The sequence below is a fragment of the Tupaia chinensis genome, unplaced genomic scaffold (assembly GCF_000334495.1).
Source record: "Tupaia chinensis unplaced genomic scaffold, TupChi_1.0 Scaffold000064_1, whole genome shotgun sequence".
Lineage (NCBI taxonomy): Eukaryota > Metazoa > Chordata > Mammalia > Scandentia > Tupaiidae > Tupaia > Tupaia belangeri.
The window spans coordinates 66681-81931 of record NW_006159522.1 but is presented as its reverse complement, the minus strand read 5'-3'; the positions used below and the strand labels follow the sequence as shown (position 1 = coordinate 81931).

The window sequence follows — 15251 nt, the reverse complement described above, 5'->3', positions numbered from 1 at the left end:
GCGCGGGCGTGGGAGCCAGCAGCTGGAGGAGGCGCACTGGGCGCTGTAGGGCAGGTGTGGGCGTCCTGGCCCCTTCCGGTCGAGAGAGGAGCCGGGCCCTGGGCTGAGTCAGGAGGCGCTGTCACCGAGCGTGCCGGGAGCAGCCGGGAAAAGAAACCGAGGCGAACACCCTTGACCCGGATTCAGAAAGGCCGGCAAACAGGAAGTGAATGACGTAGGTCCCCTCCGGAAAGGCGCTCCCCTCCGCCCCTCCGCCGGCCCCCACTGCCTTCACCCCGGAGCGCCGACTCCCTCCAGTCCCGCCCCTTCGCCGTCGCGCAGGCGCCGCGCCTCGGGTCGACTCTGGCTGCGACGCTCGCGTCACTGGAGGGCGAGTGTCGAGTCACAGGCGGGGGGCTCTGGGCGGAGCGGTCCCGGCGGGACGCCAGGCAGGTGGCCGCGACCCTACGCTTCACGCCCAGTGGTCCCTGGGGGATCTGTCTGGGTCAGGTTACTCGTAAACACCCGAGAAAATACATGAAATCCTATGAGTAAGAAAGTTCTAGAAACGTCAGGAGAAAAGCGTTTGGAGAAAAAGTAAAGAAAACTCAACAGTTCGGATTGAGGAAGCGTCATTAATGGCCCGGCTTGTTTTAGAAAAGCGCTAGACCGCCTCGATGCGACTGGTTATTAAAGGAAGACTGGTACCGACGGCGGCCTCGTTTAAATCAGGCCTCTAGCAAATGTGCAGAGTGAGCTTTTGTGTTACATCGAACATTTATAAGCTGTTTAAAAATGAGAAGAAGGTAAGGAAAATGGCAGGTGAGAAAGTGAATATATGCCTGAGTCTTATAAAAGAGTACGTGGATATGGAACACTGGGGGAAAATACCACAAAATTTAATGTATGTTTATGTTAGCGTTGAAGATGGCTTACAGTGAAGAACAGATACAGTCATCATGCTTGGACTCTTTCAAATTAAAATCTAAAGAGTCAAAACAGTAATTTAAACTCTACTCAGAGGCTTTTACATGGGAAAATACTGCATAACTATCGCCACTTCAGGTGTGGTTAATGTACAGTAGTTGTGAAATCCCACATTAATAGCCTGTAATACAGACAATACTTTACCCACAAAATTCATTAAAATGACCAGTAGAAAAAATGAACAGAATTGTTCATTGTTTCAGTTTACTAAAAATATTCAGTTTACTAACTATATAGATTTTTTTAACCAGGTTACTAACATTTCTACAGCAATACAGCATAGTTTAGGGTAGTCTTAATAGCAGCTTAAAATAAAATAGGAATTTGGTAAAGGAAAACAGAGACCAAATTGATTTTCAGGAAGAGATCAAAGATTAAGTTGAAGTGAACTGAATGATGGATCTAAGAGACATCTGTGCCAGAGGACAGAAATGGCTCTGAAACTTTCCTTTTTCAAATAGGTAAAAGATAAGGCTACAGATGATAGTTTGACTTGGATAGTGCCAAGTGGAAGACAATATGGAAAGTGAAATATCAAGGATTCTGTCATTGGGAGAATGAAGACTTGGAATTAGCCTTTGTCCTGGTGAACCAATAATGATGGTTGAACAATAGTGAAGTGATCACAAAAGCAGAGGGGAAAAAAAAGTTACTTCAAAATTTGACAGATTGAGGCCAGCAGGTGGCAGAGTGGTTAAGGTGTTGGATTCCCCGTAATTGACCACACTTCACGTTCCAGATCTGGAATCTTGAAAATCATACTGGGTGTATGTGTGTGTGTGCCCAAAATCCTGAGATGAAAATGGAGGAAAAAGCTTTGCCATGTGGACAAACCCCCTGAGGGATGATTTCTCATTTTACTTTTCTGTCTCTTCTCTCTCTAGCAAGTGTATATGCCCTAGAGCAAAAACCTAAAACAAAAAAACCCAACCACTCTTCATTTCCCCTCTTCTGCTAATGTCTTGAAAAATCAAATGTAGGGAACCAGCAGTTAGCATAATGGCTATGTTGCTGGACTCACAAGTAGTTGACCACGGTTCGCGTCCCGGACCCAGTGGCTTAAAACTCACGCTGGGCACGTGTGTGTGTGTCCAAGAGGAGAATGGAGGAGAAGGGATTGCAGGGTGAGCACACACCCTGGGCGGTGATTTCTTGCTTTCTGTCTCTATGTCTCTGTCTGTCTGGCGAGCGCACACGCCCTATAGCGAAAAAAAAAAAAAAAAACCTCTCCAAAAAAAAGAAAAAAGAAAAATCAAATGTAATATAAGATGCCTGAGAGAGCACAATACAATTTTTAGTCAATATATGAGGGGACTTCAACAAGTTCATGGAAAAAAAATTGATGTACATATTTATTTTGGTACTGAAGTTTGAAATCCATGTATAGTCTTTTTCATACTATGCATTTCCCATGAACTTTTTTGAGGGCCTCTTGTAGAACATTGCATACTTTTTAAATGTTTTTTTATTTTTTTATTTTTTTTAACCAGTGGCAAAAGAAACATGTTTGGAATACTATGGTATGAAATCCATGTATTTCACTCATCTGGCACTTAAGTACTTTAAAGATTCAGAGTCACGGTGCTTTTGGAAGCCTGGTAGTGTGAAATTACGTTACATAGGACAGATCTTCAAAAAGTTCATGAAAGGGGCCAGCAGGTGGTGTGGTGGTTGGAATGCTAGAGTCGCACATGTCTGACCTTGATTTGAGTCCTGGACTTGTAAGTTTGCTTTCACACTTTCCCTCTCTCTGTCTCTCTCTGGTCTAAATAAATAAAAATAAGTAAGTAAGTAAATAAATAAATTTAATTATTTTAAAAGTAGTTCATGAAAAACCTGTAGTATGAAAAAACTTACTGGACTTCAAATTTTTTTGTACCAAAATAAACTCATACTTTAATTCCATTTTTTCCATAAATGTTTTGAAGTACCGTCTTATGGTTATAAGATTTCAATTGAAAGTAGTCAACCTTAAGTAATTTATAATATAACCAGAAGTTACATAAACAGCACCATGATCCTGTTCAATATTTTAAAATATTTTCAAAAAATCCATGAGAGGGTTTTTGTTTTACAGTGTATCATGCCATTAATCCTTAGATTAGTGATATTGCTGATATGGACTTTGCAATTTTGTATAAAGATTTAGTGTAAGGTTACAATTGCCAGTTGAATGGTTTTTATAAATGTCTTAGTTCCGAGAATGGGAGCTAAGTGCTGAGGATAAAAGAGAAAAGGCATATGATAGGGAATCATTATTTATTGAGCCCGATGTGTTTGGTACTCATTGTATGATACTTAATTCTCAAAACAGACTTTTGGAAGTAGATGCTGGACTCCCACATAGCTGATCATGGTTCAGGTCCTAGACCCAGCAACTTGAAAATTGAACTGGATGCATGTATGCACATGTCCTACATCCTGAGAGAAATATGAAGGAGAAGGATTATGGTGTGACCATTACCTCTGGGGCTGTGATTTCTTACTTTCTCTCTCTCTCTTCCTCCGTATATGCATACCTTATGACAAAAACCTTAAAAAAGAGAGATGTTAATAACTACATTTTATAAATAAGGTACTGAGCCATAGAAATTAAGTAAATAGCCCAAGTCTGACTCCAGAGGCTTTATTATTTCCATCATGATTAGATGAGAAGTGTGTGTGTGTGTGTGTGTGTGTGTGTGTGTGTGTTTATCTGATGAATGAAGAGTACAGTTCCAAAAGCAGCTGTTAAAGTGAACTAACTAGCAGCTTTATTATGAGGTTAACGTTCCATAGGAAATTTATATCACCTTATAGAATCAGAGGAAAACAAACATCACATAGATTAGGAAGAGCTATGATGAATAAATCATCATATGAAGTAATTACAAATAATCCTGACTATGCAGTTTTATGTGTTTATGTACATTTTTTTCAATTATAAAGGAAAAAAAACCGGAAAGAAATATAGCACACACTTGGATATAGTGGTATTTTCTTTTTTAATGGTGAAAAAATGTATATTTGGAATTAGCCAGCTAGGGGACCAGCAGATGGTGTAAGGGTTGTGTTTCTGGACTCCCATGTAGTTGACCGTGGTTTGAGTCCTGGACCTGGTGACTTAAAACTCATGCTGGGTGTGTGTGTATGTGTGCCCCCGATCCCAAGAGAAGAATGGAGAAGGCATTATGGTGTGGCCATCCCCCTGGGGGGTGATTTCTTGCTTTCTGTCCCTCTTTCTGCAAGTGCCCATGCCCTATAGCAACTCTCTCTTTAAAAAAAATAAAAAAAAAAGAATTAGCCAGCTAGACTCAGTTTAGGTGATCCCAATTTTGTTGCCAACATCTGAAGCAGCATAATAGGAGTCACACATATACCTACTCTTCATCAGACTTGATCAGAGTGCTAACCTTGGTCACATCAATATCATAGAGCTTTTTCACAGCCTGTTTGATTTGGTGCTTATTTGCCTTGGTATCCACAATGAGTGCAAGTGTATTGTCCTCTACATTTATCATGGCAGACTGGGTGGTCAGGGAGAACTTGATGACATAGTGGTCAAGCTTGTTTCTCCTGGATGCACTCTTCCAAGAATATTTGAATTGCCTTTGGAGCTCCAGTGTCTTGTCTTAGGCCACCAGAAGGAATGTGACATTTTGTGGCTGCTGATGCCTTTCAGCACTGCCTTCTTGGCCTTCAAAGCCTTTGCTTTGGCTTCAGATTTGGGAGGAGCAGGAGCTTTCTTGTTGGCTCTCGGTGCCATCATGGTGGAAAGGAGATAGTGAGATTTTTTTTAGGATTATTTTATTATTATTTTTAATTTGCTGTAGAGCATGTACAATGGAAAGAGAGAGAGAGAGAAAATGAGAAAGCGAGCTGCCAGGTCCAGGACTTGAACTGCAGTCAACTATGTAGGAGTCTAGCGCCTCAACCACTATGCCACCTGCTGGCATTTAGTGAGACTTTTAAAAGCGATTTATGATAAATACCAAGTCAGTCTCACTACTCTGTTATAAATTTTTCAGTGCTTTTATTTATTTATGAAGTTGCCCCTGTGTCTTTTTTTCTTTTTTAATGATTCTGAGTTTTATTATTAGATCAGAACAAATAAAGTAGCAGAAAAAGGGCCTATCATATAACCCAGCTTCTGTCCATTCTTGTACAAGAAGGAAAGTGTGCAGGAGATGGATTACTTAGTCCTGGCACTCTCAGAATCTCACTTGGACCCTGAAGTGGATCTACTTGGTGACATTGTTTTTCACTCCTGTCTCCAGCATCCATTTCAATTTCATCCTTTGGACTTACTGGGTGTTCCATTCTCGCATAAGAGCTGCTTCTGTGCTTCCAGTCCAGCCCAAGGCTCTGTATGGCTGGAGTACCCACTCCATGGCTTTCCAATTTTCAGCAAGTGCCATGGCTCTTGACAAGCCATATCACTGTAGTATCTCGTCAAGGAGTGATGACTCTGGCACCAGGAGGCAGAATCAGCTTCATGGTTTTATCATCATATTCCCAGTTCTTTTCTGAGGGCAACTCCTCAGCCTTATCAAGGTCCTCCCCTTCCTTGTGATCTGGATAGCTACTCCTAAAATCATAGACGTCTGCAAATTCCAAAGCAGCATCACCATCTGTGAGGAGTTTACATGTGGCTTTTGTCATTCATATGTGCCTGTACAGCTTCTGTGGAGTAGAAGGATTTCCCTTTGTCATTACACCACAAGTAAATCTTCCCAGCACCAACTTTCTCTCCCACATGTTTAATCAGTCCTTTAAGATCTGAAAGATATTCTATGTCAGGAATAAAGAAGCTGTGTGCTTTAGTCAGATGAGCCACATTTTTTCATGAGGGAGCTTGAATGATGGGGACAAAATAAGCAGTCTGTTTTAGGGATGGCATTGAGAGGTGGACTTCTCCCAGGCTTTTCTCCTCTGTATCCTGCTCCTCCATATTGTCCATTATTTCAGTATTCTCACCACTCTCCTCTCTGCTTTGCTAGCTACACTGGCTTTCTTATGGTTCTTCCTCTTTTAGATATTAGGGTTTATACTTATCGAAACTTTTCTGATTCCTGTAAATTTAAGTCTCTGCTTAGACAGTTGTACAGGGTCAGTTCTAGATTATCTATCATTCTGTTATGCTATTCTGTTTATTTCTTTATAGTACTTAACCTTTATGTAAAGTTAACTATTTATTTATAGTTTATTTCTTTCATGATGAAGGGAGAGAAATAGGCATCACCTATCTTGATGCCTCAGTCAACCCTCATCCTCAACTGGGCCTGGATCGGGGCAAGTTTGCATTTGATATACTCTGGAATGTCTCTGTACTTGAATCAAGAACGTACCCATGTGGGATTTCCTGTGGTATGTTATGTTTTACCACTGTACCACCATCTGGCTCACCTAATTTATTATTCATTTAATTGCTTACAAGTTTTTTTGTCCTTTAGGATCTAAGATTCATGAGGTCAAGAAACTAAGAAACTTAATTTTCTTAGCCACTTGCATATGTAGCAATTAGAACACTACTTGGCACAAGGTAAACAAACTAATAAGTTTTTGAATGAATGAACTTTTTTATTTTAAGAATACTTTTGGTATAGGGTGCATGCACTTGCTGGAGAGACAGAGACAGAAAGTTAGAAATCACCCCCCTGGGTGGGATGGCCATGCCACAGTCCCTTTTCCTCCATTCTCCTCTCAAGATTTTGGGCACACACATACACGTATCAGGCATGAGTTTTAAGCCCCTGGGTCCAGGAATCAAATCATGGTCAACTACACAGGAGTCCATCGATGTAACCATTATGCCATCTGCTGGTCTCAAACTTTATTTTTTTTTAATGAATTGAAAAACATGTTATTTTAAAAAAAGTTCCAAGGTGGGGCTAATAGGTTGCATGGTGATTAAGGCTTTGGATAGTGAGATGGCCACATGGCCACATAGCCAACCACAGCTGCAATCCCAGACCAGCCACTTGAAAATTATGCTGGGCACATGTGCATGCATGCCTAAAACCCCAAGTGATGAATGGAGAAAAAGGGATTGTGGTGTGACCATCTTCACTGGGAGGTGAATTCTCACTTTTCCCTTCTCTGTGAGCATGTATACCCTCTGACAAAAACCGAAAAAACAAAAAACAAAATCCCAAGGAATCTACAGAATGATTTTCAAGATTAAGTGAGTTTAGCATGGTCTCCGGATACAAGATAATAGACAAAATGAATTGTATCTCGTAGTAGCAATGAACCCCTGGAAATCAACATACCGTTTCTAATTGCCCAGACTCAAAACTACTTAGGAGTAAATATAACAAAAGATGTACAGAGCTCATACATTGAAAGCAACAACACACTGTTATAGGAAATGAAAAAAGGTCTAAATAAGTGACTATTCATGGATCAAAAGACTCAACATAGTACAGGTGTTAGTTGTCCCCAGTTGATATGCAGGCGTAATAAAATTCCCATTAAAATCTTAAGATTTTAAAAAATTTCCAGACATAAAAGATTATTCTAAAATTTATGTGGAAAGACAGAAAAACTAGAATAGCTACAACAATTCTGAAGAGTAAAGTAGGAGGAGACAGAGACAGAAAGTTAGAAATCACCCCCCTGGGTGGGATGGCCATGCCACAGTCCCTTTTCCTCCATTCTCCTCTCAAGATTTTGGGCACACACATACATGTATCAGGCATGAGTTTTAAGCCCCTGGGTCCAGGAATCAAATCATGGTCAACTACACAGGAGTCCATCGATGTAACCATTATGCCATCTGCTGGTCTCAAACTTTATTTTTTTTTAATGAATTGAAAAACATGTTATTTTAAAAAAAGTTCCAAGGTGGGGCTAATAGGTTGCATGGTGATTAAGGCTTTGGATAGTGAGATGGCCACATGGCCACATAGCCAACCACAGCTGCAATCCCAGACCAGCCTCTTGAAAATTATGCTGGGCACATGTGCATGCATGCCTAAAACCCCAAGTGATGAATGGAGAAAAAGGGATTGTGGTGTGACCATCTTCACTGGGAGGTGAATTCTCACTTTTCCCTTCTCTGTGAGCATGTATACCCTCTGACAAAAACCGAAAAAACAAAAAACAAAATCCCAAGGAATCTACAGAATGATTTTCAAGATTAAGTGAGTTTAGCATGGTCTCCGGATACAAGATAATAGACAAAATGAATTGTATCTCGTAGTAGCAATGAACCCCTGGAAATCAACATACCGTTTCTAATTGCCCAGACTCAAAACTACTTAGGAGTAAATATAACAAAAGATGTACAGAGCTCATACATTGAAAGCAACAACACACTGTTATAGGAAATGAAAAAAGGTCTAAATAAGTGACTATTCATGGATCAAAAGACTCAACATAGTACAGGTGTTAGTTGTCCCCAGTTGATATGCAGGCGTAATAAAATTCCCATTAAAATCTTAAGATTTTAAAAAATTTCCAGACATAAAAGATTATTCTAAAATTTATGTGGAAAGACAGAAAAACTAGAATAGCTACAACAATTCTGAAGAGTAAAGTAGGAGGGATTACTCTACCTGAATTTAATACCTCTTATATGCAACAGTAATCAAGGTAGCATGGTATTAGGCATGGTATTAAATCAGTGGAATAAATTAGAATTTTTGGAACTAGACCCGCACAAATTTACTGGACTGAGTTTTGACAGATGAAAAAACTGATTGGATTATGGGTAGTCTTTTCAACAACTAATGCTGGAGCAGCTGAATATCCATAGGCAAAAACAAACCTTAATATAAAGCTAACCCCTTATGCAAAAACTCAAAACAAATAAATGTACCTGTTAAACATAAAATTGTAACACTTTAAAGAAGAAAACAGGACAAAAAAAAAAAAAAAACCCAAAAAACCCCTAGATCCTAGGTTGCATTGGTAGGAGTTTTTAGACATGAGGCATGGAAAACAAACTGAGAAATCAACTTAAGCAAAACTAAAAAACTTTTCTTAGTAAAAGACCCTGTTAAGAGAATGAAAAGAGAAACTACAGATTGGGAGAAAATAGTTGCAAACCAATCTAACAGTGGACTTGTATCTAGAATAAAGAACTCCTAAAATCAACAATAAAAACGTTTATACATCGAAGGACACTATAAAGAATATAAATAGACAACCCACAGGATGGGATAAAATGTTTTCAAAGTGTATCTCTGATTAGGGATTATGCAGAATATGTAAAGAATTCATATAACTGAACAACAGCAACAAACAGTTCCAAAATGGGCAATAGATTTGAGTAGACATTTCTTCAAAGAAATAACACAAACACATGAAAAGACGCTTAACATAATTATCCACCAGGGAGGCACAAATCAAAAACACAAATGAGATACTACTTTGTACACATTAAGATGGCTGTTATAAAACTACAAAACTGAAAACTGAAAAATTGCAAGTGTTGATCAGGATCCGGAAAAATTGTGCATTGCTGGGGGCACTGTAAAAGAATGTAGCTACTGTGAGGAACTGCTGGTGGTGTGCCAAAAAGTTAAATATAGAATTACTAAGTGATCTAGCAATTTCATTTCTAGATATATACACAGAAGAATGGAAAGAAGAAACTCAAACAGATACTTGTACACAATTATTCATAGCAATATTATTCACAATAGCCAAAAGCTGGAAACAACTCATATGTTCCCAAACAGATAAATGAATAAGTAAAAGGTGGTACATGCATAGGAAGGGATATTAATCAGCCTTTAAAGAATGAAATTTTGACATTTTATGTGGCAGGAATGAACCTTAAATATATTATGCTAAGTGAAATAAACCAGTCATGGAAGGACAGCTATAGTATGAGTCCACATATATGAGATATTTATAATAGGATAGACTAAATCATAGAGACAGAAAACAGAATACAGGTTTCCAGGAGCTAAAGAGGAAGGGAAGTTGTTTAAAAAATACATTTTCTGTTTCGAAGAATGAAAAGTTTTGGAAATGGATAGTGGTGATGACAACACAACAGTGTGAATATATTTAATTTCTTGGGGCTGTTCACTTAAAAATGGTTAAAATGGTAAGTTTTATATATGTTGTGCAATAATAAAATATTAAAATCAGTAAATTTTTGCAAAAGATTTGAAGACATATTTCACTGAAGATACATATATGACAAATAAGCACATGAAAAGATATTCAGCATCATTTGCTACTAGGGAAATGCAGATTAAGACCATGAGTTCTTACGCACCTATTAGAACAGATAAAATTTTTAAAAATGACACTAGTGGCAAGGATGCAGAGAAACTGTGTCTCTCATACATTGCTGGTGGGAATGCAAAATGGTTAAACCACTCTGGAAAATTGTTTGACAGTCTCTTTAAGATCAAACATGGAACTGTCATATGACCAAGCAACTGAATTCCTAGATGTTTAATCCAGAAAATGAGAAATTATGTTCACACAAAAACATGTACACAAATGTTTATAGTAGCTTTATTTGTAATAGCCGACAAGTGGAAACAGTATCTTCTCCAGTAGGTGAATAGTTAAAAAATTTGGTACGTTTATGCCATGGACTACTACTCAGTAATTTACAAGGAAAACAAAAAAGAAAAGAAATTATTGATAGAGACAACAGCTTAGATTTCAAAAGTGTTATACTAAATGAAAAAGCAAATACCAAAGGTCACATGCTATATGATTCCCATTTATATTACATTCTCAAGTGAGAAAATTTCAGAGATAAATAGATTAATGGTTGCCAGGGGGTAGGAATGTAGGAGAAGAGGAGCGATGGATATGATTATAAAAGGGTAGCATGGAAATGATTTTGTGGCAATGGAATTGTTCTATATTTTGATTGTCACATGTATGTAACTCTACATGTGATAAAATGGCATGGAACTGTACATTTATTATGCCAATTTTGATATTGTACTAAAATTATGGAAGAGGTAACACTGAGGAAAACTGAGTGAAAGACACAAAAGATCTCTCAGTAATATAGTTGCAACTTCTTTTGAATCTATATTTCAAGATAAGTTAAAAACAAACAAACAAAAAACAACCCAGAACTCTCTCCTCCTCCGTCCCACCCTTCATCAGTCAACTCTGGTTTATAGATGGCCTGTATAAATGAGATGACTTTACTGTATCTTATTTATTTTCTCCATCAAAACAAACCTCAAACCCAATAACATTTAGAAACTATGATATTGGGACTTTCAGAATCAGGTTTTGGAAGGCAAATAGAATTATGACTATGCAAAGCTAGTGGCATGACTATACATGGATTTTTATTTTCATTTAATTATATGTAAGTGAAAAAGTATGAATAAGTCAGGGTGGCCAGAAATAAAGGTTTTTATTTCTAGTCATTATTACATTTAAAAAGATAAATAGGGATTATTTATATTGTATCTTAGAATTTTGTATAATAAAGATTCCAATATATCTGTGCCCTACATACTATGGAATCACTACAGATTTTTTTTGAGAAATAATCCAGCTGCAACTACTTTAGTCTGCTTGGACTGACAATACAAAATACCACACACTGGCTTAAACAATACAAATTAATTTTCTCATAGGTTGGAGACTGGTAGTCCAAGATCTAGATGCCAGCAGACCTCTCTGGCTTGCAGATAGCCATCTTCTTGCTGTGTCCACACATGATCATTCCTCTTTGCTTACAAGGGAAGAGAATGGTCTCTGGTGTTTCTCTTTTTATAAAGACACCAGCCCTGTTGAATTAGAGTCTCACCCTATGGTTAATTTAAACTTAATTTTTCCCTTAAAGGCCCTGTCTCCAAATATAGTCACAGAGTCAGGGCTTCAACATATGAATTTGGAGTAGGGACATACTCAGTCCATAACAGAAACCAATCCCCCACCCTCTTGTGGACTGTATTCTTTTTAAATCTAAGAACACTTAAATCAGCTTTTCTTAATAGACCACCTAAAATTAAGATGATTTTCAGACTTATTAATTAAGAATCTAAATTGGGCTAAGCCTCAGAAACCTGTATTTTTAGTACAAACCAATTGATCTGATTCATAACTAGATTTAGATACTTAAATAAACCTCCTTCACACTTTTATTATAGGTAAGAAAATAGGTCCAGAAAGTTCAATCTCTTATTGACAAATCTATAACTTTACTAGGTTATGAGTTTCTCAGTTTCTATGGCTTGAATGTTTCCTTCAAAGTGTATGTGTTAGAAACTTAATCCCCAATGCAATAGTGTTGGGAAGTGGGGCCTAATGAGATGATTAGGCCATGACGACAGAGCGAATGAATTAATGCCACTATTATGGATGTGGGTTAATTATTGTGGTAGTGGATTCATTGTAAGGGAGAGTTTGGCCCTCTTCCCACACAATGTCTTTCACCACATACAACACAAGAGACCCCTCACCAGATGCTGGTCCCTTGACCTTAGACTTCCCAGCCTCCAGAATCACCAACATACTCTGTTCATTATAAATGACCCAGTCTGAAAAACAATCATAAAATTTGTCTGGAATCATAAAAGGCCTCATATCACCAAAGCAATACTGTGCAAGCAGAATAAAGTAGGAGGTATCTCATTTCTGACCTCAAAACATTACATAGTGTAATAATCAAAACAGCATGATATTGGCACAAAAACAGGCAGGTAGATCAATAGAACAGAATTGAGAGCTCAAAAATAAACCCAAATATATACAGCTAACTGGTCCTTGACAAAAGACACAAAATAATCCTATGGGAAAAAGAAAATCTCTTCAGCAAATGGTGCTGGGAAAACTGGATATCCCCTTGCAGAAAAATGAAACTGGACTCCCATCTCTCACCACTAACAAAAATTAACTCAAAATGGATTAAGGATCTAAACATAAAACCTCAAACTATGAATCTACTGGTGGAAAACACAGGGAAAACTCTTGGAGACCTTGGAGTAGGCAAAGACTTCTTAAAGAAGACTCTCTCTCGTCCTCCCCCCCCCCAGGGGTCAGCAGTTGGTATGGTGGTTAAAGCACTGGACTCCCACATGGCTTACCATGGTTTGAGTCCCAGACCTGGTGGCTTCCTTTCTCATTTTTCCTCTCTCACTCTCTCTCTTCAAATTTTTTAAAAATAGTAATAATGATGATAAAAAGAAAGACCCCCCCCCAAGCACAGGCAAAGTCCCAAAAATAGACAAGTGGGACTACATTAGGCTAAAAAGCTTCAGCATAGCAAAAGAGAATAACTAGGATGAGACATCCCTCAGCGTGGGATAATATATTTGCAAACAATACCTCAGATGAGGACTATAGCTAGAATATACAGGGAAATTAAGCAGTTTACCTGCAAAAAATATAATCAATTAAAAGTTGACAAATGAGTTGAATAAACAACTCTCCAAGGAAGACATATGAATGACCAAAAAAACATATGAAAACATGCTCAACATTTCTTATCATAAGAGAAATGCAAATCAAATCCACATTGAGATACCATTTAACTCCAGTCAGAATGGCTAAAATGAAAAAAAAAAAACAAAACAACCAAAAAAAGAATGATAAGTGCTGACAAGGCTGTGGTGAAAAGGGAACTCTCCTACACTGTTGGTTGGTGGGAATGTAAATTAACACAACCAACCACTGTGGAGAACAATATAAAGATTTCTTAGAAACTTACAAATAGAACTACTAAATGACCCAGTCATTCCACTATTCGATATTTACCCAAAGGATAGGAAAACCTTCAGTTGGAAAAACACTTGTACATCTATGTTTATGGTAGCATTATTTACAATTCTTGGACATGGAGTCAACCCAAATGTGCAAAAACAGATGATTGAATTGAAAAAATGTGACACATGTACTCTCTGGAATACTATTCAGCCATAAACAAACAAACAAACAAACAAACAATGAAACCCTGACATTTGCTATAAGGTGGATAAATACAGAAGGCTTAATGCTAAATGAAGCAAGCTAGACTATGAACAACAGACTGTATGTTCAAGCAAGCTAGACTATGAACAACAGACTGTTTCAAGCAGGCTAGACTATGAACAACAGACTGTATGTCCATGTCCAGACTATGAACAACAGACTGTATGTCCATGTCCATATGTACCAAATGTACCAGTTTCTGCATTCTATAGCAGAAACTGAAAATTGGAAGATCTCTAGTATCTATAGTTGCCTTCTTGCAACTATAAGGGAGGGATAATAGGGGATGGATAACAGGGGAGAGGGAGGAAGGGGAATGGGAAAAAAACAAACTATGCATTTAATTGACACAAAATGAAAAGCTATTTGATGATAATGTATATGATAATGCCATGACTGATATACACTGTATTCATGCTGGGAAAAACTGTTGTACACTGTAAAGATGTATAGTTATTAGATGTAAATATATATATACACACGCACACATATGTGTGTGTGTGTGTGTGTATGTACATGAAATGACCCAATATATGACATTTTGATATAGAAGCACAAAATGAACTAAGACATTAAGGTATAATGAATTATACAAAAGACTTTTTGGAGGAATGATATAAAAAGAAACACACACACTGGAGCCAGCAGATGGCATAGTAGTTATGTCACTGGACTCCCACGTGATTGACCTCGGTTCAAGTCCTAGACCTGGTAGCTTGAAATTCATGCTGGGCACGTGTGCATGCATGCCCAAAATCATGGAGGAGAAGAGACTGCAGTGTGACCTTCCCTCCTGGAGAATGATTTCTCACTTTCCCTGTCACTGTCTCTGTCTGTCTGTCTCTGGCAAGTGTATGTGCCCTAAGGCAAAAACCTTGACAAAGAAAAAAAGAAACTTCAAAAGACTTAAATGTTGAATGTGTTTTACAATTCTGGGAAAAGCTGGAATCAAGGAGGCAGACTGACAAGGATTTGTGAACCTCTGTGAGCTTCAATTTCTCTGACAGTAAATAATATGCCTTAACTGAGACCTGATATGATCAGCAGGGGCAATTTAGATAGTGACTATACTTAGAAGATCTCTTCACATAGAGTTGGTCTAAATAAATTTGTTAGGATACTTATTTGTTATTGTTGTTTTTAACTTTAAATTGCCAATAGATAATTTAATGCCTCGTAGGGTATTAAATAAATAAGTACATTTTTGAGTTAAGGTGGGATGATGCATGATAAATAAGTTAAACATGTAGTGTTAGTTGAAATGAAGTGATATAAGGAAAAATAATTCAGAAAAGAGAGGATAGGAGTTACAACTTGAAATAGTGTAATCAAGAAGTGCTTAAGATAGTGACATTTGAACAAAAGTCTAAAGGACCATGCATGCAAACATGTAG

The 15251-nt window shown here is 37.8% G+C and overlaps 1 pseudogene; it reads right to left on the bottom strand.

Annotated features, from left to right (window-relative positions):
• Window positions 1-5156: 5156 nt before the first annotated feature.
• The window catches only part of LOC102498686 (zinc finger protein 622 pseudogene), a 22558-nt pseudogene continuing 12463 nt past the window's right edge, over window positions 5157-15251 (bottom strand).